Source organism: Vulpes vulpes, chromosome 5 (assembly GCF_048418805.1).
Source record: "Vulpes vulpes isolate BD-2025 chromosome 5, VulVul3, whole genome shotgun sequence".
In the NCBI taxonomy this organism is placed as follows: Eukaryota; Metazoa; Chordata; class Mammalia; order Carnivora; family Canidae; genus Vulpes; species Vulpes vulpes.
In genome coordinates this window covers 87,617,575-87,642,964 of record NC_132784.1, presented here as the reverse complement: position 1 = coordinate 87,642,964, position 25,390 = coordinate 87,617,575, and the positions used below count along the sequence as shown (strand labels likewise).

The following is a 25,390-nucleotide window of genomic DNA, read 5'->3' as shown; positions in this document are numbered from 1 at the left end:
AGAGGGGACAGGGATGGCCACACTTATATCAGACAAAATAGATTTTAAATAAAAACTGTCATAAAGAGACAAAGACATCATATAATGAAAAATAAAGCATCATGAAAAGTATACAAGGGCTGTTCTTCCTCCACTTCCTCCCACAACCCTTGATGTGGGGTCAGTGGACCAGACAGGCAGGGTGTTTTAGCAAACAGGCGCTCCCTGCACCCAGGCCAGGCCATGCTGTAGACCTGGTACATGGACAAATCCACGTATGACCTCAGGCAGTCCCATCACACCAAGCCAGCCGCCAGGTCAGCCTGGAGCAAATGCACCAGCTGGGGCTTCTTTCTAGAAGTTGGTTGCTGACAAACATGAGAATGATCCAGAATTAGAAAAATCTGGAGAGCAGCTACTCCTAGATGGACATAATAGCCATATAAAAAGATAAACAACTAAATCACAAAGGAAAGATTAAGATGTTCTGGATAAGGAGATTTCTACATCTTGGGTGGCAGTGGCTACTTTGATGGGAGAGATAAAAAGGACAAGTGGATTCACATTTCCATGTTAAAAGGAGACATGATAACTCTTCCTGCAGAAATTTATCACCGCTTCATGCTGGAGGAAAAGAATTATGTGAAGTCCATTGGCTGTTTGCAGGAGAACCATTGTGGACAGTGTACAACCGAACAGCTGACCATTTCGAGGCTGGGGAGGGTGACCAATGTGGAAGTTTTGGCATAGAAAGTACAGTGGCACTCCCAGTGCCTACCTCACCATTCATTCACCCCTGTGAATGTCCTGAACATGATCACAGCAGAGAACCCATCCGTTCTCCTTGCTTTTATATTGTAGACTTGGGACTAGGTGAGTTTCCTTTGCAAGATTTGTTCAGAGTATGTTTTGATGAAAGGAGCTTTATTATAAAAGTGATTTTTATATAGAAGCAACTGTGGGAATGATGTGGACCAATCATATTCATTTTACCCAATTCGAGATCAGCAGTCAGCAGCCTTGTGTTGGCACATGCATTGGATTTTAACCAGAATAAGAATCCTCTCTCCAAATGTAAGTGCTGAGCTGCTCCATTCAGACGTGGTTCTTTGACTGTAAGCAGATGTCAGTTGATGTCTGCCTGCCTTGTGAAAAGATATCATAGTAGATGACAGGACTGGGCAGAGAGAAAATACTTTTCTCCCAAAACTGTGTGGAGAGTGCTATTGGAAGTGAGTTCTCATATTAGTGGGATGATACTCAGAGTTACCTATATCACTTTCTTGTTCAAAATAAAGTAGTTGCCCTAATTTTATATAAAAAGTATATAACAACCTCAAAAATATACACAACATCAGGATACTTAAATACACAAAGTAAATATTTACAGAGCAGAAGAGAGAAGTAGATAGCTATACAACAATAGTAGAGACTTTAATACCTCACTTTCAACAATTGATAGATATTCCAGACAGAAATTCAGTAAGAAAACTGAACTTCAGTAAAACCATAAACCTAACAGACCTTAAGGATATAAACAGAATATCCCATCCTGCAGCAGCAAAGCATATATTCCATGCAAGCACATGTGGAACATTTTCTATCATAGATCATATGTTGGGCCACAAAAAAGTCTTAACAAATTGGGGTTGAAATCATATCAAGTATTCCTTCTCCTCACAATTGTGTGAAACTAGAAATCCGTAATAGGAAGAAAATCAGAAAATTCACAAACATGTGGAAATATTAAACAGCATGAATGTGAACACCCAAAAGTTTGAAGAATAAATCAAAAGAGAAATAGAAAACTCAAGAAAAATAATAATGGGGAAATACAACATATCAAAACTTTCAGGATACAGAAAAAGCAACTCTACTAGTGATAAATGCCCAAGTTAAGAAAAAAAATCTCAAATAACCTAATTTTATACCCCAAGGAACTAGAAAAAGAAGAAACTGAGCCCCCCAACTGGCAAAAGGAAGACAATAATAAAGTTTAGAGTAGAAATCAATAAAATGGAGATGAAGAAAACAAATAGAATCGACAAAACTTAGTTGATTAAAAAAAATTAACAAGCCTTTAGCTATATACTAAGAAAAAAAAAGATTCAATAAAAATATAAATGAAAGAAGAGACATTATAATTTTACTCAATGGTGAATAGCTGAGGGCTTTTCCTTTAAGATCAGGAACAAGATAAGGATGTCCACTCTCCCCATTTCTACTCATTATGCCACTGGAAATCCTAGTCAATTAGGTAAGGAGAAAGAAATAGAAGGCATCTGAGTCAGAAAGGAAGCAGTAAAGTTGTTTGTCTACAGATGACATGATTTTATATAGAAAACCTTATAGACTCCACCAAAAACAAAACAAAACAACAAAAACCTGTTAGAAATAATAAACCAATTCAGTGAAGTAGTAGGATACAAAACCAACATACAAAAATTAGTTGCATTTCTATACAGTAATAATGAACTATCCAAAGGTGAAACTAACAAAACAATCCCATTAATACTAACATGAAAAAGAATAAAATACATAGAATTAAATTTAAGCAAGTAGGTGAAAGATTGTACACTGAAAACTGGAAAATGATTATGAAAGATTGAAGAAGACACAAATGAATGGAAAGATATTCTATGTTCATGGATCAGAATAATTAATATTGTTAAAATGTCCACAATACCCAAAGTGAAGTACAGAGTCAATGTGATCCCTATCAAAATGCCAGTGGCATTTTTTCATGGAATAGGAAAAAATCATAAGATTCATGTGGAACCCCAAAAGATCCAGAATAGTCAAAGCAATCTTGAACAGAAGAGCGAAGCTGATGCCATCCCACTGCCTGATTTTAAGATACTGCGAAGTTACAGTGCGTTCCTAGCATGAATGCAGACATACAGACCAATGGAACTATCAGCCCAGAAGTAAGACCATGCAAATATTTATCTGATTTTTGACATAATATATGTATAAAATACATAAATATTTAGATGCAGAGAATAGAATGGTGGTCACCAGGGGCTGGAGTGAAGGGGATACAGGGAGGTGTTGTTCAAAGGGTTCACAGTTTCAGATGTTCATGATAAATAAGAGGAATAATATACAGCACAGGAACGACAGTTAATACTGTATTGTATATTTCAAATTCTCTAAAAAGTAAAAAAAATGTTCTCACCACAAAAGAAAGGTAAATATGTGAGGACATGGGTAGTATTAGCTTGATTGCGGTGATCATTTCACAAGGTATGTGTATATCCAAACATGTTGAATATCATAAATATACGTAACCTCTATTTGTCAGTCATACCTCAGTAAAGCAGGGGGAAATACAAAAGCTGTGACACTAGCCCTTTCCTGACAATTTTGAGTAGAGTAGTGGGTCTTCCATGACTACCACTGAATCATAATAAGGGAATAAGGCTTTAGAGCTGCCAAATGCTGAATAAGGTGTATAATATTTTAATGAATGAGCAGTTATTTTAAGACCATAAATGTTTGATCACTATAGTATGCCGGTGATGATTCATATCAGCTCTTTTGTCCAACCTTGGGGTGATATTTACTTAAATAACACAACTCTTGGAGGTTTATAGGAATATATTCATTGCTGTTTCTAGGTAAATTAACAGAACCTAAGAAAGTTTAAGTGAATGCCCCAAGGTCACAAAGGTAATAATTGAGAGATTTTTAAAACTAGAAATCCTAACTCCCCAATCAACCATTTGCCACTTCATAGAATGTCATGCGGGTAAAGTCAACCTCATACTCTGCACCTCTATAAAGTGACATTTAGGATACACTCAACAACTGAATAGGTTATTTTTATTGCTGTTTTAATGCTTAGTCCACAAGATGAAATTACAATGACTCCTGTCTAATCCGAGTGTGTTGTATTTATTATTTTATGTATGCTTCTGTTAAGCATATACAAAAAAGCTGGATTTGCTTTCAGTTAATTCGTATAAACTGGGTTAATCTTTTTGAGCAGGGATTATGTGGCTCTTGTATGACATGCAATAGAAGACAATTAATGTTATGAAGCATAATGGCATTTTGTCATTCATGTTTTTCCTTTATTTTTCCCTTATCTTTCCCATCTCTGTCCAAATTTCTCCCCTTCCTCATTTTTACTGTTCTCTTGGGTGTTAAAGGGATGTGGTCGTGTATTATGATATGTATTTTTCTGTTGTTTGATGCTGAAATTAATGTGTTTTGATATTGAATTCCCAATGAGGCATTTTACAGATCACCCTATTACTTTTTATTCTCCTCATGAGAATTAAGTGAAAGGACTAGCCTCGTCCACATTATTAACTACTGGGAGGAATCACTGACAGCTTCTTATAGTGGAAAAACCAACTTCTTAAGAGTTAGAGTATGGCTTGTCTCAGGACATATGTGATCTGCCCTGCCTGTGTCTTACAACCTAGTAATGTGACCCTGGCACTATCTATATATCCCTCACCCTGAAGGGATTGTGATTGGTTTGGCCAGGATTCTTCAGCTTAGGTAGTGACCCCTTTATAGCTCGATTCTTGAGTAGCTCAGGTAATGGCCCCTTTCATAGGTCCAGAGCCTACTATCAAAACTTAGTGTCCCAGTGACCTTGAGTTTGGGACATGTTATTGATAGAGCTTTGATTTGCTTCAAATGACCACTTCTTCTTCACATGACTCTGGATATATATACCCTGACTTTAGTCTCAGGGAGGGAAATCTTCATTTATTTAAAATAATGATGGTGTTCCTAATTCTCTTGGCATCGATGGTTCAGGGGGTAGGTGTATATATCTCAGCTCTGTCCAGTGGAGATGGGGAAAGACTGCTGAGGAATTCTGGAGAAGTTGTGGATCTGGATGTGAAGTCTGTATCTGTCACAGCCAGGTAACCAGCATGAAGGCCAAGCTGACACTGAGGAAAATAGAGATATTTTTTAAAAGACAGCCTTTGGTAGCATCATTGATATATTCAACCAGCGGAAAAACATATGCAACTAATGCTCTTCCTATTATGTGATATAATGTATTTCTGTGTTGTTGAGACCAAGCAGATTCTGGTTTTGCTATTGCACACTGCTGAACGCAGCTCACTCACCTAATGCATGCTAGAAATCTGACAATACTAGGCTATGCCGCAGTAAGAAATAAGCCCCAATATGTCAATCACTGCATACAATAAAGCTCATTTCTTGATTTGACTCATCACATGTGGACCAGAGAGCTTTTCTCTACCTTGTTGTTATGTCACCTGGGACACACGACCTTCAAGGTTGCTTTGTAAGAGGATGAGTGAGTTGGAGGTTCAGTAGGATGCTTTTAAGGACTAAGCCTGAAGGAGGCTTGCTTTGCTTCCACTGACATTCCACTGGACAGAATTCAATATAACTACAGAGGAGGCTGGATGATTTGGTGCTCGGAGTTCCCACAAAGAGGATTGATATAGTGACATACAGTATTGTGCCTACCATGGGAAATAAATTGTTAAATGGCTCAAAGTATATCAGAACATGAAACAACGTTTTAAGGTTTTCCAGAGAAAACCAGTAAGGGCTGTGTGTGAGTGTGTGTGGGTGTGTGTGTAAAAGTCTATATTTATCTACCTATGTATGTATGTATCTACCTATGTATCTATCATCTATCAATCTATCTATCATCTACCTATATATCTATTGATCTATCTACCTACCTACATACCTATCATGTATCTAGAGAGATCTAGAGAAGGAGAGAGCCAGGGAGAAACAGAGAAGATGAAAGAGAGAGGTTGAGAAAGATTTAAGGAACTGGCTCCTGATATTGTGGAGGCTGGCAAGTCTGAACTCTGGAGGCCCAGGAAAGAGCCAATGTTGCAGACCGAGTCTGAGGATAGTCTGGATGCAAAATTGCCCCTCTCCTCCTTGAGGGACCTCAGTCTTTATCTCTTAAGGCTTTCAACTGATTAGATGGGTTCCAATCACGTTGTCGAGGGTAATCTGATTTACTCAGTTTACTTATTTAGATGCTAACCTCATCACAAAATACCTTCACAATGTCCCCTGGTGTTTGACATCTGGTATAAAATGATGTTTGACTAAACATTTGGGTACCATGGCCTATATAGCCAAGTTAATACATAAAATTTACCAGTGATAACGCTTAAAATTAGCTATGCACACCTAGAAACCACAGATTCACTTATTTTTATGAATCTACCACTATCATTTCCAGTGATAACTATCTGACTCTGCTTGTGAAATAGTGATGTAATGTGTCCTGATACCCTCCAAAACTGGTGTTACTGATCCAACTATTCAGTTTCACAGGATTGGAAACCTAATGGCTAGATTCTTCAACACTAATCTCTGTTGTAGAAATAGTTATTTTAAATTAGGGTTTCTTTTTTTAAGATTTATTTATTTGAGAGAGAGAGAATGAGGGAGGGGCAAAGGGAGGGGAGAAGGAGAATCTTAAGCAGACTCCCTGCTGCTTACAGAGCCCATGTGGGGCTTAGTCACACAACCCTGGGATCATGACTTGAGCCCAAATCAAGAGCTGGAGGCTTAACACACCGAGTCACCCAGGAGCCCCTAAATTAGGGGGTTTTGATGATCAGTCTGGTGCAGACATGGAATAACAACACAAAGAGAGAAATAAAAGTGAGATAGATGATACCTTCAGGTCCTAGGAGAGGGCAGCACAGTGTACTCCTCAGAGGGACATGCGGAGGGAGCTTCAAGGGAGCAGGCTTATCCAAGCTGGTGTAGGGGAAAGAGAGACACAGAACCTGTGGGCAAGTGCCTTCCCTGGGAGTCAGAATGAAGAACTTAAGCAGAAGGCATGAAGGGATTTTCCTGGTGCATTTAAATGTCACTAGATCACAGTCAGAGGAGGGCAGGAAGAGGGACTTGCGGCAAGAACCAGCCTTACCACACTGCTGCACCTGATAACCCAGGCAGGGTGCTCACAGCCTTCTTGTGGAAATCAAGGCTTCAGGAAAACATGACAGTTAAAAAATCCACAATACATAATCATATATTAAAACTCACCAGAGAAAGCTTTATAACTCAATACCGCTGTTGGGACTTTAAGAATCATCAAAGCAGAAACAAGCCATCAAACATTTATTTGACTAGTCCACTTATTCAATGTGAAACAGGGACACCTTTTTTTGTATATAAGACTAGCTCAGCTCTGTGATTGGTTGACTATGAACCAGGCGGAGGAGTTAGATAATCTTAAAAAGTTATAGTTGGTAAATCACCCTGATTCAAACATCTGGAGCTTCTTATATGTGGTGTTATAGCATCCCTTGCCCCTGGCACCACTGTCAGACCTAATTCATCATTACTTCCTCTTTTCCATGATTTCCAGTGATCAAATGCCAGTAGCTTTTCTTGGATCCTATCCTTATGTCAACTTTCCTAATTTCAAAACATTTTCACAGCACAATATGGTTTCCAAGTTTGTGCCCTTAAATTCTTTTCCTTGTGTGGGTATCATAGAAATATGCATATGCTGAAATTTTATGTAAAGGCAGCACATGATTAGGGAGAAATTACTGTACTTATTTATAGGAAAAATTCAAAATAGATCATTTGAATATATAAAAATTTTTTAAAATTTGCACACTTATTACACATAAGTCTTTTTCTATGCATAGGTTTGGGGGTTTTGATTAATTATACTCAAAAAATGACATATCTGCTATGTATTCTTAATAGTAAGTCATAAGAAAGCCCATATTTTATAATTTTTTTATATAAAAATTGAATGCTTAAGAAAAAAGAAAAGAAACAAATTGAGAGTTTTGGAGATATGGTCAAACGAGATTGAGTTTATCATTAAATATACTCTAATAATTATAACAGGGAAGTCTTATATGTTTCCTGTATTATTGTATGATATTCCATATTTAATTGACTGGGAATGTTAGTCTTTACTTTCCCCCCCTGTTTTCTATGTTACTCTATAAACTTTACAGCTATTTTTGAAACTGTATGATATTCTAGAGTGGATGTGATCAATTAGATTAATCAGTTTTATGTTATTGATCCCTTGATCTTTGTCTTTTATTAAATAACAAACAATTGTGAGATGACATTTTCATATAAAATATTTTGTGTTTTTTTTTTTTAAATTAACTTTTATTGGTGTTCAATTTACCAACATACAGAAAAACACCCAGTGCTCATCCCGTCAAGTGTCCACCTCAGTGCCCATCACCCATTCCCCTCCAACACCCGCCCTCCTCCCCTTCCACCACCCCTAGTTCGTTTCCCCGAGTTAGGAGTCTTTATGTTCTGTCTCCCTTCCTGATATTTCCCAACATTTCTTTTCCCTTCCTTTATATTCCCTTTCACTATTATTCATATTCCCCAAATGAATGAGAACATACACTGTTTGTCCTTCATATTTTGTGTTTTTATATCATTTCTTTGATTATATTCACAGAAAATATATCAATTGATAAATGATTACAATCAAAAAAATTTAAACCTACTTTGGTTTAATTAGTCTCATGTAATCATTTTTTTTTTAATTTTCTTTCACCAGAAATAAATGTCAGTGTGGGTGGTAGAAAAATGTCCCAATTATCCACAATCCCCTTGCAAGGTGACCCTGAAGCTCCTCCCATTAAGAAGTAGGTAGGCCCTACTTTCCCATTCACTGAAAGAGTTTATCATGTGACTTGCTAAGGCCAATAGAATGTAGAAAAAAATGATGTATTTGTTCTGAAATTAGATTTCACGCAGCCCTGCTTGCCTCTGTCCTCCCTTAAAATCCTGTCGCCACCACAATAATAAGCTTGAGCTTGCCTGATGGTCAGTGAGAGGCCAGGTAGACTCAGTTTACCCCTGAGTTCATTGAAGACCAGCCTAGAGCTAGTCAATCAAACTTACATGTAAGGGAGCCCAGCCCAGCTCAGTAGAACTGCTTCCTTGACTTGCAGTTGTGTCAAAGAGCCAAGTTATTTTCAGAACTGCCCAGATAACCCACAAATGGCAAGCAAAAGTAAACATTTCTTGTTACACCCCACTGAAGCTTTGTGAGTGTTTTCCTCAGTAGCATTATTATGGCAATAGATAGTGTCCAATTTATTACATTCTCACCAGCAAAGGATATTTTATTTATTAATTTTTTAGACAAAAAATGTAATCTATCTTCCAAAATTCTGACTCAAGTCCTCAGGCATAAGTACAAGTTTGGAGCAACTGAACAAAGCCATACGCTATAGAGGCTACTGCATATGTGTTTAAAATTTTTATTGTGTAAAACCGATGGTAGGCACCACCTGAAAAATAAATACAGTGCCTACAAGTAAGGAACCTTTATCCTTAATCTGAAGGATATAGCTCATCATTAATTTGTTGTTTAGATTTTGTAATATAAGGTCATTAGAGAAAAGAGAGTGATGCAAATATAATAAACACACACATTAGCTAACTTTTGGTGAAATTTCAATTTAATTTGGCTTGGATGGTGATTCTGGATTTAGGTAATATTCTGATACTTTCATTTTTAAAAATGTTCATGGTAGACTAGCAAATAGGTTTTAAGTGTTAAAAAAATGCAGTCATGTATTAAAACAAGGATGTAAAGCAGAAAAAAATATATGCTTTTTTTCCTCCTGAATTTTTGCATTATGAGAATGCAGACTACTTCAGCACCAAATGTGAAACAAGATGTGTCAGTGTCTATGCTCAGGAAAGTAACTAAAATAATGCCTTGCATTTATTAATAGAATGCCAGCTGTGTTTAAAACAGAGGTAGAGGTAGTAGAGCACAAGCTCATTTTTGTCAGGATATATATTTTAAATATATCTGCCATTTTAGTACTGGGGAATTAAAATTGTCAGGTTCGTGCTAAATGTGGGTTAGCCTATATATTGGCAAACTAGTGAACAAAGAAGAAAAAAATAGTCACGGAAAGTGATACCCTTGCTGTTAATGAAGAGCAGTAAGACAGGAGGATTACAAAACCGGGACATGTCTAGTAAGGTAATATCCAGAGAAGGGCCTCCAAAATAATAACTGTTAAGAAAATTTGAAGTCTGTAAATAAGCGAGAAAGTACAACTGAGAATAAGGAGGATAAAAAATGAGTTAAGCTCATGTGCCAAACACATTACTTGAGTTCTCTACTTTTAGCGTCACTTCCTCTATTTAACCCATGGACCCCTACCATGTCCTGTGGTTTCAAAGCCCTCCTCACATGACTCTATGATAGATCATCTTTCCAGAGTGTCCCCCAAACACAGGCTTACATGCCCGTCTCCTTCACAAGATGGCAAAATCTCTGGGTCAGCGCTCTTCTATGAACCGATTCTGCATCCTTGATTCCTTACATGGTACTTGATTCATTGGGAGGTGCTCAATAATTTTCTTTTTTGAGTGGATGAATAACATCTAGGTAGACAAACAGAAGTGGTGATCCTAAGCCCTAGGGTGCCACGACACAGCAAAAAGAAAGCAAGCCATGATAGTGTTTGAGGTTCCTGTGCTGACTAAAGTTTCAGACGAGGTGGGTTAGGGATCCAGGCACAGCAGAAGGAACAAATGAGTCAACAGAGCCCAGGAAATACTGAAGCACAACTTGACATAATAAATAATCCCTACTTAGGAGTACGTGGACTCAAGAGCACCACCAACCTAGAAGTTAGAGAGGAGATGGGACAAATGATTGTACACGACTGAAAGGACTGAGTGAACACAACACATCCGAGTAATTTAATACCTTGTTATATTGATTTCTCTCTATCCAATTAAGTTTTATAAAGAAGATTAATTTTATGGTAAAGGCTTTTTAGTAGATTGTTGCCACTGTAGTCTCTTGATTATGTAAAGTTGCGTGCTATGCTAATTTAGCTCCTTCTTCTTCTTCTTCTTTTTTTTTTTTTTAAGGTTAACTTAGCTTCTTAAACTTAGTACAATGCCTATTGCTCACCAGACTTATCTTTATTCCTTTTAGAATGACAATGGGTCATTAGAAATACAACTTCCCATCTAGTTCCAGAAGTCTCCTTCTGTCTTTGGCAAAACAACCTACACAAGTTGTACACAGACCTCCAGTCCTCTGAGGGATATTGACCTCTGTTCCCTGAACAACTTGGAATAAATGTTTGGTTCTCAGGCCTAGCCTTCCTGTTTACTGAGATTTCATTACAAAAAAATGAGTTTGGTTTCATCACCAGATCCATTTTGTGGGGGAAGTTAAAGGCAGGCAGGAGGTCAAAGGCTTGAGACTGCCTTTGGACTGGTTTGCCCGACCCAGCCAAGATGGTGTAGACTGTGCTATCCTGAAACCTTAGGAGAAGGGAGTGTGAGGAACCTTAGTGTAAGGCCACCAGGGTGGATGATAAATGTGCAGTTGGGCATCTCTAAGAACCACACAGCCTTGTTTCATACTACTAGGCTGATGATGACATCTAGGTTATGTCAACATGAACTGCTTCAGCACAGGGCGGGCTGTTTTCCAGTTGTGTTTTAAGCCATGATTTTGTTGGTTTATTTGTGTTGTTTCATTTTGTTTTCCAGGGCCAGGCTTTTCATCGTTTGATCAATTCATGGAAATTTGGTAACATATAGCTGGTCATTTGGTTGAAGAACAAAAATGCACATAAGCAAATTAGAAAACAATGTATAACCTTGTATAATATGGATCTTGAGTAGTGCTGCAGCGGGAGTAATCAAGAGAGGCTCCAGAGTGAGGTGATATTTTATCCTCTTTCACACAACAAGATACACATTTGGATGAGAAAGGAAAGTCATTTTTGAGGATTTAGGCACAATTGTAGTCAGATCACAAGACAAAACAAATACACTGGGAAAATATTGACATGTATGAATACAAAGGAGTTAATATCCTTACTACATAATAATGCTTAAATATTAGTACACAAAAAAGATAAATAAACCAGTAGAAAAAGAGAAGAGATAACAAAATCTCAAGTGAAAAAATACAAATGGATCCTTAAGTACATAAAAAGATCTTCAACATTCTCTCAATTAAACAAGTTACACCTCAAGAGGGTGACGTATCACTTTTGTACATAAGATTCAAATGATTGATAACACCACATGTTGACGAAGATTTGGGAATATAGGCACCCTCATACTTTATGAATGGGGATGTAAATTAATAAAAACTTAAAATTCTTTATTCACGGACACTTTCTCAATGAGTTATACCCTAGCCACCCTGTTCAAAATTGTACTCTTTCGACTCCGCAACTCCAGGCAATTTTTGCCTTGAATGTACCACCACTAAACATAATATATAGTGCATTTACTGAACATTTGTTTCAAATGATCTTTCTCCTCTCAATATATTGTGTATTTCAGAAGCCTAGATATATTTTAGTCTGAGTCACTGATAAAACCTAAGTATCTAAAACCATGACTGACACACACAACATATTCAGTATTTGCTAAATGAATAAAGAATGAAGGGATGGATGGATGAATAAGTATGTACTGAATCTGTAATGTTCATATATTTTGACCCAGAAATTCCAATTTTAACAGGTTACCTTAAGAAAATCTTCAGTAAATGTGGAGGAATGTTACTACAGTGTTAATGAAAATAAAAAGAAATGAACGAGAAAAAGTCCACTAACAATAGATCGATTTAATAAATTGATACTGCATACCAAGGATTGCAATACATTATCAATGATTACATTTGTTGAAAAATCTCTTATAAATTAACAGATACGATATATTAATATTTTTTAAAGATTTAGAAGGACACACATCAGATAAAATTGGTCTATCTCATGTGTAAATATGGGTGCAATTTTACATTTTTCATTATCTACCTCCATATTATTTGAGTATTGTTTCCTAATAAGCCTGAATAACAAGAAATCAGTAAAGATACAACATTTTGACATAAATTAAAATGCCAGAAAAGATATAGCTTTGTTAGGAAGAAAACATTCTTGTTCCTCTTGTTCCTCTTTGTATTTTAGACATAACATACCTTTTACTATGATTGTGACACAACTTTCAGTTAATTTTGTAAAAATCTCATCACACCGTTTTGTAAAAATCTCATCACACCGTTTTAAAAATGATGAAACAAAACTATGGAAAAAAACCTCTTATTGTAAGCAGAGGAGTATATGTCTGCCACTCTGAATTTCAAGTTTGTAAAATGAAATTAATAATGTCTTTATCAGAGGTTGTAAGAATAAAAGGAAATTTTCTTGTTTTTTTAATTTTTAAAAATATTTATTCATGAAAAACAGAGAGAGAAAGGCAGAGACAGAGAGAAGCAGGCTCCCTGCGGAGAGCCCGATACAGAACTTGATCCCAGGACCCAGAGATCGCACCCTGAGTCAAAGGCAAATGCTCAACCACTGAGCCACCCAGGTGCCCCTAACAGGAAATTTTATTAAGAAATTTTACTAAATGCTTGCTGTATGGAGGCACTGAGGAGTAGTCCCCTTTCTACCTGCAGCCTGTCCGTTTTCTTTATAATTTTCCAACTGGGAAAATAAAGTTCAGCTTTGGAATTTTTGCCAGGAAACCTCTCACACTACAACTGACCATATCAGATGCCTTAAAAAAGCATCTTTGTTCACTTCTAGGTCAAGTACTCATTTAGTCAACAATTATTTATGTGTCCTTGAATATGTCATTGGCCTGTGAAGCCATTGGGGATCTTAACATCTGACTCCTCTAGGGGTTGATAGTGAGGATAAACATAAACTTTAAAGAACATCAAATGTTTAATGTAGGGAAGCATTTAATAGCATGATTCTCCCCTTTCAGTGATAAATTAGAAGCCAGTTTGCAAGTGAAACATGAAAACAGAGAGGGAATCATGAACTTGGCTGGCAGGAACCCTGAATCCTTTGGCATACGCTTGCTGCTTTTATCCATTATCAGCCCAAGACACTCTCACACCAACTGCATGGAGATAAAAGGCTGAATATCTTATTACCAGTTCCCTTGAGCCCCGTGGCCAAATCCTTTTGTGATTTCAGCTTAATTACCTCGAAAGAGGTGCATCAGTTTTATGAGGTTACGAATAAAAAGAAGATTTAGATCTTCCCTTGTGTGAAACTGGTCTATAGATTGAATTCTAAACAATTGTCACTGCTCCAGCTTTGTGAAAGGCAAGTAAATCATTTCTTTAAAGGAGTACTCAGTGCCAAGTGATCCTGATCTCCCAATTGGCATTAAATAATGGTGATAACAAGAGTAATAATGGTAATGGTAATAATACAAAATAAAAAAAATAAATAAAGTTGCTCATGCAACTCTTAAGGTGCTTATAATTTCTATTAAGTACAAAACTTTTTGTTGTTGTTTTTCTTATCACCCTTCAGGATTTTAACAGATTAGACCCCCTCACATTTAAATTTTAACCTTGAAAATGTCATATTTCAGCATGAAGTTTGACCACAGTGCTTAAGTTACTTTAGAACACTCGGTAGGCCACACTTTTTAAATCAGTGCTACTATCCTTAGAGCAAATTTAACAGCATTTAGTGTGTTTAGCTGTAAATTATGGTGGAATCCTGGGTATGCCCTCTCAGCCAAGCAGCAGACTGGGTGGATTGCCTGTGTAGGGTAGGTATTCTCTGAACGCCCTTTTCAACTTCACAAAAGACAAATATGGTTTCTCCTTATTATAGAAAGTCAAAAAAACAAAAACAAAAACAAACAAACAAAAAAAGAAAGTCAAATAAATTGCCTGCTATTAGTTTTATATGAGTGTTTCTATAAGATATTTAGCAGTTAGCTGTCCTTAAAAACAATGGAAATGATCTAGTAGAAGTTGAGAGTTTGCAATGTGAGTTTAGGAAATAATAACATTAGTTAGTAATAATGTCCACAGGGTATCGTAGTTGGCTCACATGTTGTTGAAGACAAATGAACCAGAGACCAAAACTTGATTCTTCACTGAGCTAGCTACTTAAAGCAAAAATAAACTCCTTTTTACAATAACTTTTCAGTTAAATAGATGTTGGAAAATAAGGTGATTAATAGGATTTTCCCTTTCTTCCATTAACTCACCTATGCTGTGAGACTGCGAAGACAAGTATGATCTTGTTAAGGACAGACATAGGGAGCTTTTAATGTTAATTGAATTCTTTGCTGTTAGTTCTGTGTGTTTGATCCTCTGTACCTCGTAGCAGTTTCTCTGCTTTTAAACTTATCTGTCCTCACCATAAAATTAAGCATTTATTGTATATGGCCTTCCTCTACAATATTTTAGGAACTCATATGTGTATCCATTAAAAAAAATCCACCATCCTTCAAAGGTGAAAAATGAAAAAGAAAGAAACAAATATTTATAAAGAAGTGTAAACCTATTCATCACTTAGGTTCAGTGAATTTTAACGTACTTAAATACATCTCTGAAACCACATAATGCTATCCCACCGCACAAAATACTGTATCTCACACATTTATCAAGGTTCCATTAAACATACGTAAATCTGTCCCCACAGGCTTCTCAATTTCTTGAAAGCAGAGGTGTTGAGTTTTTATTGGATACTCCTCTGATGTCTAGATATTGTCACACTAGTTACTTATTAAGAAAATAGCTAATTGAATATATATTAATATATATGCAGCTTTTTAATATATAACTTGACAATAGACCAGAACAAATATATTACCAAAATTTTTGAGTGAGATTCTGTATTTTTTTTATGTTAGCTAGAATAACAGAAGAAAAACCTAAATCTGCCCCCTGACCCCCACATCGAATTCAGAGCAGTGCCTGAAACAACAGGGTTTTTAGAAAAGAAATATAACTAAGAAAGGAGGAGGCTGTGAAAACTGCCAATAGAGACTATATACTATATTTGTTTAATCCAAGTCCAAGTAATTAGTGGTAAAAAATAAGACTCAAATTGTCTCTAATTTAATAGCATAGATATTAAATTAAAAGAAGACAGGGAGATTTTGAGTGAAGAGTGTTCCAACAGACTATTCTTGGCTCCCTCAGCTAATTAAAATGCTGAAATTAAAAAGTAGAGGTTTTTACAAGTTTATTTCTTCATTCCACAAATTTTATTGAGTACCTTCTTAGATGATAAAGATAAAATGCTCATTTAAAACACAGCATATCAGAAGGGAGGCTATGGGGGGGATGGGTGAAATAGGTGAAGGGGATTTAAAGTGCACTTATGATGAGCCCTGAGGAATGATGTGTAGTGTCGAATCACTGTGATACACCTGGAACTAATATAACCCTATATGTTAATTATACTAGAATTAAAGTGAACAAAACTTAATAATTTAAAAAATAAAGATAAGATGCCAATAAAACAGACATGATTCTTTTCCTTATGGAGTTTAAATAGAGTGGAGAGACAATTATTTAAAAATATGTGAGTACGATTATCATGAAGTAATACAGGAAAGCTATGCATGAGTATAATGGGGTTTACTACCTTAGACTGGGGCCCAGAAAATGTCTTTCTTTTGACAACTGAAATGTGTTGCAGCAAAGAAAGTGCTAGGCAGAGAGAACACATATTAATCTAGGGATAAGCCAGATGTGTTTGAGGAATTAGAAAAAAAAAAAGACAGTTCAGTTGACGTACAGAGCATGACTGCTATCAGATTCACATAAAAAAGGAGGCAGTCCACATCTTATCAAGTCTTGAGAGGTATTAAATGTTTTTTAAATGCTATTATAATTGAATCGGGGAGCCAATGAAGATTTTCATGTTGTGTGTTTGTTTCTGGGGAGTTGACATGATCAATTTGTTGTTGAAATTCTTTTAGTTGCTGTCTGTAGAATATTTAGAGAGAAACAAGGGTCAGAGACTGGAAAGCCATTCCAGCAGCTCTGTCAAGAAACACTTCTAGTTTGGCCAATTAGTATGGCTAGTGGAGAGAGAGTGGTGAATTTAGACCTTTTCCCAAGTTAGAATTTATGTGAATTACAATACATTGAATATGGATTTTGAGAAAAGGAAGTACAAGGAAGATATCTCATATCTCTGCCTTGACAAACTGGGATTGTAGAATTGTCATTCAGGAAACCTTAGGAGACTGACCAATAACTTCCATTGGTAATGGAAGCAAACCAGTCTCAGGTTTGGATATACGGGGAGAAGTCTGTGAAACAACTAAATAAAGAAGTCAGGGGGGTATTTGGGTATGTGGGTACAGAGCTCTGAAGAAACACCTGAGCTGACAATATCAATGTAGGGTCTATCAGCAGACAGACAGCATTTAAATTCATGGAAGTTAATAATATGGTCTAAGAGGCAAGTGTAGAATAGTAGATGCAAAACTGTATGAGTGCTTCCGTGGGTTAAGTGTCTGCCTTTGGCTCAGGTGATGATCTCAGGATCCTGGGATCAAGCCCTACATCAGGCTCCCTGCTTGGAGGAGAGTCTGCTTTTCTCTCTGCCCCTCCATCTAGCTCATGTTATCTCTCTCTCTCTCTCAAATAAATCAATAAAATCTTGGGATGCCTGGGTGGCTCAGTGGTTGAGCATCTGCCTTTACCTCAGGGTGTGATTTTGGGGTCCTGGGATCAAGTCCCACATCGGGCTCCCTGCATGGGGCCTCCTTCTCCCTCTGCCTGTGTCTCTGCCCCACCCCCCCCTCTCTCTGTGTCTCCCATGAATAAATAAAATCTTTTAAAAAATTAATAAAATCATTTTAAAAATTTTGCTTCCATAGATAGCAATATGGATATTCCTTGAACGTGCAAACCATTCTTTTTTGGCAAAACTTTATAGAAAGATTTATCTAAATTTAAAATAATAAGACACAATATTAGAAAATAAATTTAAAATAATAGTAAGAATTATAAAAATAATAATGGAATGATAGAACTCATTTCATTTATCTTAGAGAACCTATATTGTCGATGATCATTGAATAGCTTATGACATTCAGTTAAGTGAAAGAATCTTCAACCGTAATACTGTTTGCATCCAGACATCTTTTTCTTGGTTTTTAGTTCTAGGAATTGGAAAATCCATCAGGAATAACTACATGGCCCTGCTAGATAGTTTTGGAAAATTATGTAAAACAAAGTCTAAGAAATTATGCACAGGTTCCTCCTTAAAAGCATCAACATCACTCTTTCAACTACTAGGTCAGCGAGTACATCACACTGAACACTGAAAGTGTGAAGGTTTCAGCATATGAAGTCGTGGAGAAAGGGTTCCTAAGGGACGAAGCTGCATGAAACCTTAAAATTTGCAGATTCAGCTTTCAGATGTTCTAAGTGTCAAACCTGCCTCCTTCAAACAAAGGAACTTGTCATCATCAATAATATCACTGTTGCCGTAATCTCAATCTCAAATTCATGCATTCCGTTCCCTGACCATAATCTTTCATAGTTTCAACTCATTCACTCTACACCCCAACTCCAGCCACTACCCTTCAACTACTCCTTGAACACTCATCTATTGACTCAACGAGTTTAACCCTGACCTCACTGATGCTCTGCCCTCTTCCTCTTTCCCATTTATAATTCCATAGTCGGGCATCATACCTCCTCCCTTGCATAGAGCATCCACGCCATTGTTCTTTGCTTGCCTTTGTGATTTTCTCTTTACAAAGCCACAGACAGGATAAGATTCATACCTCTTACTACTGCACCTTTACATCTGATTCCATTAAGGAAAAGCGCATAATCGTGCTGCTTGGCCTCATTTTACTTTCATGTCCTCAAATTGTAAGTGACACATCAAATCTGTCAGGCAATCATATGCTTTCGTAGACCAGTTGTTCGCTCATTCCACTAGATGTCTTTCACGCCTTCCCTTCACACTCCTAACACCTTCTCCTTCTCCTCGTCCTCAGCCCGAACCCTTGCTTCTCATCCTTAATGTGAAACAATCCTAAGAGAAGTCTTGCAAGCTCCCACCAGCTCATCTACCACCAATGCCTGAGTATTTATACTCCGCTTACCCATCTGTCGTGGTAAACAAATGATTCATACTTGTACGTAGCTTCTACATTCTACGTACCTCATCCTCTCCTATTCAAGAACATAGTTTCATTAACTTTCTCCTTTCCCTTCTGGATGATTATAATCAGCAAACATGCTGTAATTTCCCCTACCTAAAATGAATGAAATAAATGCATGAGTGAATGAATGAATACAAAATGCACTCAGGATCCCACCGTACGTGCTAGCTATCCTCTCATCTCATTTCTTTCTTTCTTTTTTTTTTTCCTCCTTTTCTTTTTTTGTAGCAACACATCTCAGGAAAATTTATTCAACTTGATATCTCCAATTCATGCCCTTCTATTTTCTCAAAAATTTATTCTAGTACGACTTTCGTTCCTGTACATAAACAAAATGGGTTTTGTTGACGTCTTCAGTTAACCTCCACCTGGTTAAATCCAATTATCAGCACCCAGTCCTCATCTTATCTGACCAACCAGCATCTTTTAATATAATCAAAGACTTCTTGATAATCTTTCTTCAGTTGGCTTCTAGCATACTATTATACCTTCCTCGGCTTTCCTCTCAATCTGGTCCTTTATTCCTCATTTCTTGTCAGGATCATTTACTAATTCCTCCCTTTTTTACCCTTACATCTTAGTATTGCACATCTTGTTGCTCAGTTCTTGGTTGTTTTTTCTTGCTACGCTCACTTCCTTGTTGATGCCATCCAACTCCACGGCTGAAATGTGTCAAACCTCTATCTTCAGCCTTCTCTAGGAAACTATTGTCATAAGTCCAACGGCCAACTAGTATCTCTACTGGGATGGTGATTAGAGATCTGAAACTCATCATATCCCAAACTACTACTGAATGTGCCCTCACCTGGGTTGCCAAATAAAACACATGATACGCACATATTTGAGTTTCAGAAAAACAAATCACTGTGGTCCAAGTTTGAAGTTACCATTATTTCTTACAGAATTAGCACAATAGTTTCCTGACTGGTTTCTCTGACCATATACTACCTCCTTCCCCCTTCCAGATAATTGTCAACACAGCAGTTAGAGTAAATGTTTTAAAATATAAGGCTAAAAAATAAAATAAAATAAAAGGCTGATTTTTTTTTCCAGACTCCATGATAGCTCTCTACTTCATATAGTTCTTATAATGGCCTACACATCCCTATATGATCTGTCAGCCACCATGTTCCCTTCCTAATCTTATCCTCTACTATCTCTCTTTACCTCGTGCACTCCAGCTATATTGGCCTTCTTGGTTGTTCTCACACATAACAGAAATGTTCTCACCTTTGTAACTTTGTCTTGGTTATTTCCTCAGCCTGAAACATTCTTCTTCAGGTGGATATAGAGCTAAAACTTTCATTTAAGGTTTTCCCCTCTCAAATGTTATTTTTTCAATGAGATCTGCTCTGACAATTGCATTTAAAATTACACATATTTCTAGTCCCTCATGCTGTATCACTATTAACTTGCTTGCTCTTTTTTCTTTTTAAACAAAAGCACTCATCATCTTACAATTGATTACATAATATATGCATTTATTATATTCATTCTGAGCATTAGAGTAGTTTTTGGCACATCAAATGTGTTCAGTTATTTGTTAAATGAATAAATGAAAAATTGGATTTTACAGGACCTTGATTCTTATGATTGTGATCCCAAAGGCATTCTCTAATTATAAAATTTTGTGAAAGAATGTGGTAAAGCTTTCAAATTTAGATACAATTTTTAAACAAAACATGGTACACATCAATCGGGTTTTTATTAAAAATACTTTTTTATTTAAAAAGTTGAAAAATAACAAGAGGTTCATAGTACTGATAAAGATAAAGATATATCATTCAAATGCAATGCTTATAAAAAAAGATAGATAAAATTCATATTAGTGCTGGGAAACATGTAAAGGTAAACACAGCATGAAGGAAAATACCCACATGAAGTGAAAATATTTTGCCACAGCTCATCTTACTCTGGTAAATGCATCTCAGATAAAATGAGATGCATTTATATATATATTTTTTTTTAATTCAACTAGCCAACATATAGTGCATCATTAGTTTCAAGTGTAGAGTTCAACAATTCTATCAATTGTGTAAAACACCCAGTGCTCATCACATCATGAGCCCTCCTTAATGCCAGTGACCCCATCCTCCCTGCCAACTCCCCTCCAGCAACCCTCAGTGTGTTTCCTAGAGTCAAGAGTCTCTCATGGTTTTTCGCCCTCTGATGGCTTCCTCTTCAATTTTTCCTCCTTTACCCTGTGACCCTCTATGCTGTGTCTTCTAGTCCACATATGAGTGAAACTGTATGATAATTGTCTTTCTCTGTTTGACTTACTTCACTCATCATAATACCCTCCAGTTCCATCCATGTCCCTATAAATGGTAAATATTCATCCTTTCTAATGGCTGAGTTATATTCCATTGTATATATAGACCACATCCTCTTTATCCATTTATCTGTTGATGGACATCAAGGCTCTTTCCATGGTTTCGCTATTGTGGACATTTTGCTATAAGCATCAGGGTGCAGGTGCCCCTTCGGATCAATACATCTGTATCGTCGGGGTAAATACCCTAGTGCAGGTGCTGAGCCATAGGATAGCTCTATTTTTAACTTTTTGGGGAACCTCCATACCACTCTCCAGAGTGGCTGTACCAGATTGCATTCCCACCCACAGTGTAAGAGGGTTCCCCTTTTCTGTATCCTCACCAATATCTGTTGTTTCCTGACTTGTTAATTTTAGCCATTCTCATGGGTGTGAGGTGGTATCTCATTGTGGTTTTGATCTGTATTTCCCTGATGGCAAGAGATGTGGAGAATTTTCTCCTGTGTCTGTTGGCTATTTGTTTTATTTGTAGAAATGTCTGCTCATGTCCTCTACCCATTTCGTGACTGGAATATATGGTTTTGGGGTGTTGAGTATGACCAGTTCTTTATAGATTCTGGAAAATAGCCCTTTATCTAATTTGTCATTTGCAGATATCTTCTCCCATTCTGTGGGTTGCCTTTTAGTGTTGTTTACTGGTTCCTTTGCTATGCAGAAGCTTTTTATCTTGGTGAAGTCCCAATAGTTTATTTTTGCTTTTGTTCCCCTTGCCTTTGGAGACGTCTTTAGAAAGAAGTGGCTGAGGTCAAAGAGGTTGCTGCCTGTGTTCTCCTCTAGGATTTGGATGGATTCCTGTCTCATATGTAGGTCTTTCATCCATTTTGAGTTTATTTTTGTGTCTGGTGTGTGTAAGAAAGTGGTCCAGTTTTGGGATCTCTCTCTCTTTCTCTTTGTCTCTCATGAGTAAAAAAATATTTTTTTAAAAAATAAGGATCAGTGTTATATACTGATTTAAAAAAAAAAAGTGAAAAAAAAAAAGTGGTCCAGTTTCATTCTTCAACATGTGGCTGACCAATTTTCCCAACACCATTTGTTGAAGAGACTGTCCCTTTTCCATTGGATATTCTTTCCTGCTTTGTTGAAGATTAGTTGACCATAGAGTTGTAGGTCCACTTCGAGATTCTCTATTCTGTTCCATTGATCTATGTGTCTGTTTTTGTGCCAGTACCACACTGGCTTGATGATTACAGCTTTGTAATACAGCTTGAAATCTGGCATTGTGATGCCCCCAACTTTGTTTTTTTCCCCTCACCATTCCTCTGGCTATTTGGAGTCTTTTCTGGTTCCATATAACTCCTAGGATTATTTGTTCCAGCTCTGTGAAGAATGTCAATGGTATTTTGACAGGGATTGCCCTGAATGTGAAGATTACTCTGGGCAGAATAGATGCTTTAACAGTATTTATTCTTCCAATCCATTAGCATGGAATGTTTTTCCATTTCTTTGTGTCTTCCTCAATTTATTTCATAAGTGTTCTATAGTTTTTAAGAGTACAGATCCTTTACCTTTTGGTTAGGATTATTCTTAGGTATCTTATGGTTTTTGGCACAATTGTAAACAGGATGAATTCCTTAATTTTTCTTTCTTCTGTATCATTGATAGAGTATGGAAATGCAACTCATTTCTGTGCATTGATTTAGTATCCTGCCATGCTGCTGAATTTTTGTAGGAGTTCTAGCAATTTTCGGGTGGAGTCTTTTGGGTTTTCCACATAAAGTATCCTGTCATCTTTGAAGAATGAGACCTTGATTTCTTCTTTGCTGATTCGGATGCCTTTTATTTCTTTTTGTCGCCTGATTGCTGACCCTAGGACTTCTAGTACTATGTTGAACAACGGAGGTGAGACTGGACATCCCTGTCATGTTCCTGACCTTAGGGGAAAAGACTCAGGTTTTCCCCATTGAGAATTATATTTGCTCTGGGATTTCATATACAACTTTTATGATATTGAAGTATGTTTCCTCTATCCCTATACTGCAGAGCTTTAATCAGAAAGGTTGCTGTATTTTGTCAAATGCTCTTTCTGCATCAATTGAAAGGATCATATGGTTCTTGTCCTTTCTTTCATTAATGTAATGTATCACACTGATTGATTTGCTAATGTTGAACCACTCTTGCAGCCCAGAAATAAATCCCACTTCGGGGGGACCCCTGGGTGGCTCAGTGGTTTAGTGCCTGCCTTCAGCCCAGGGCGTGATCCTGGAGTCCCAGGATACAGTCCCGCGTGGGACTCCCTGAATGGAGCCTGCTTCTCCCTCTGCCTGTGTCTCTGCCTCTCTCTCTCTCTCTCTCTCTGTGTGTGTGTGTCTCTCATGAATAAATACATAAAATCTTTTAAAAAAATTAAAAATAAATAAATCCTACTTCATTGTGGTAGGCAATCTTTTTAACATACTGTTGGATCCTATTGACTAATAGCTTGGTGGGAATTTTGGCATCTATGTTCATCAGGGGTATTGATCTCTAATTATCCTTTTTCATGGGCTCTTTCTCTGGTTTTGGGATCAAGGTCATGCTGTTTTCATAGAGTTTGGAAGTTTTTCTTCTATTCCTATTTTTTGAAACCGTTTCAGAAAAATAGGTATTAATTCTTCTTTAAATTTTAATAGAATTCCCCTGGGAAGACATATGGCCCTGATTTTGATTACTGAATCAATCTCCTTGTTGGTTATGGGCCTATTCAGGTTTTCTATTTCTTCCTGTTTCAGTTTTGGTAACTTATAAGTCTTTAGGAATGCATCCATTTCTTCCAGATTGCCTAATTTGTTGGCAAATTGTTGCTCATAATATGTTCTTAAAATTGCTTTTTTATCTATTCTAATATTCCATGTCTTTTGATTGGAGCATTTAGCCTCTTTACATTCAGAGTAACTATTGAAAGATATGAATTTAGTTCATTGTATTACTTGCAACGTCCCTGTTTCCTGTCTCTGTTTCTTTCTGGTCTATGTTCTTTCTGAGCTCTTCTTTCACTTACAGGATCCCCCATAATAATTATTGCAGAGCTGGTTTAGTAATCACAAATTCTTTTTGTTTGTTTGTCCTGGAAGCTCTTTATCTCATCTTCTATTTTGAATGACAGCTTTTCTGGATAAAGTATTCTTGGCTGCATTATTTGTTTGTTTGTTTGTTTGTTTTTTTCACTTAGGACTCTAAATATATCATCCCAGCCCTTTCTGGCCTGCCAGGTCTCTGTGGATAAGTCTGCTGCCAGTCTAATGTTCCTAACCTTGTATGTTAAGGACTTCCTGTCTCAACCTGCTTTCAGGATTTTCTCTTTATCTCTGAAATTTGCAAGCTTCACTACTATACGTGGTGTGTTGATCTATTTTTATTGGTTCTCTGTACCTCCTGGACTTGAATGCCTGTTTCCTTCCTCAGATTAGGAAGGTTCTCAGCTCTGATTTGCTCAAATATACCTTCTGTCCCTCTTTCTCTTTCTCCTTCCTCTAGGACCCCAATAATTCTCATATTGCCAATGTATATTAAAAGCATTTAAAAGCTAAGTGATCATGGGATTCTCATTCAAGATAGCAACATAGGGAGATAGCTGGGTGGCCCAGTGGTTGAGCATCTGCCTTTGGCTCAGGGTGTGATCCTGGGTCTGGTGATGGAGTGCTGCATTGAGCTCCATGTGAAGAGCCTGCTTTTCTCTCTGCCTATGTCTCTGCCTCTCTCTCTCTCTATCTCTCATGGATAAATAAATAAAATCTAAAAAAAAAAAAAAAAGATGGCAACCCAGGAAGACCTTGAATTTACCTGTTCCACAAATACCAAATCTATTTATTTATAAAGAAATTCCTTCTGAATAACTGAGGGCTGACTGAAAAGCTTATGCACAGCAAAAGATAGAGAGGCCATATAAAGAATGCCAGAGAGATGGGAGACACCATAAGGAAGGGAATCCTAAACCCCAAAGCTGTGAAGGACAGTGGGGAAGGACAAGACTGAAAGATTAGGAGCAGATTCATCTGCCCTGAGGTACAGCAAAAAAAGCTGTGGTTTAAAAGGGAACTAGAATATAAAAGATCCAGCCCTGGACTTTCACCAGCCACAGCAGGGCAGGGGTGAGGGGAGTGTTGGAGGAGTGGCTGGAACTCTCTCTCGGTTGGAGGGGCTGGTGAGCACCATGGTTTA

The 25,390-nt window shown here is 37.1% G+C and overlaps 1 pseudogene; it reads left to right on the top strand.

Moving 5' to 3' along the window:
• Positions 1 to 222: 222 nt before the first annotated feature.
• The window catches only part of LOC112914503 (acireductone dioxygenase pseudogene), a 60,526-nt pseudogene continuing 35,358 nt past the window's right edge, over positions 223 to 25,390 (top strand).